Source organism: Egretta garzetta, unplaced genomic scaffold (genome assembly GCF_000687185.1).
Source record: "Egretta garzetta isolate BGI_Z169 unplaced genomic scaffold, ASM68718v1 scaffold131, whole genome shotgun sequence".
Classification (NCBI taxonomy): domain Eukaryota; kingdom Metazoa; phylum Chordata; class Aves; order Pelecaniformes; family Ardeidae; genus Egretta; species Egretta garzetta.
The window spans coordinates 24,745-25,203 of record NW_009258478.1 but is presented as its reverse complement, the minus strand read 5'-3'; the positions used below and the strand labels follow the sequence as shown (position 1 = coordinate 25,203).

Below are 459 nucleotides of genomic sequence, written 5' to 3'. Positions count from 1 at the left end.
TTTCCCCGGGAGTTTCTAATTTTGGGGGGAGGGGAAAGAAAATTCTCCCTGAAACAGGGTTGCTGGTTGCAAACGGGGTTTTTAACCCTTTCTCCCACCCGTGTTGGTGCCTGCAGGGACACCCCAAACCTGCTGGGCCCAGCAGGAGCTCCCTGCAGGGCTTGTTCCCGGGGGAGGATGCTCGGAGCGGGGTGGGAGCCCCGGCTCGGGGATGAGCCCCCTTTGAAGTCTGCGCTGTCACTTAATCCTGCTGCTTTGCTGAGGTTGGCTCCATCTTCTGTGTCTGCTAATAAATATTGTAGCATGCTAAAAATAACCGTCAAACACGAAGAAAGAAGTAAAGCTGCTTCGGGCCCTGACTTTCCAGTTTAATTCCCTTCTCTGGGAAGCTCAGACTTTCTCAAACGGGTTTAGCAGCGCCTGGTCTGCACGGCCGCTTGTGGCTTTCCCAGGCGGGGC

At 55.3% G+C, this 459-nt stretch overlaps 1 protein-coding gene across 1 annotated transcript in view; it reads left to right on the top strand.

The window, feature by feature from the left end:
- Positions 1–459, top strand: part of BAIAP2 (BAR/IMD domain containing adaptor protein 2) — a 71,620-nt gene that overhangs the window by 51,608 nt on the left and 19,553 nt on the right. The window lies entirely within an intron of this gene.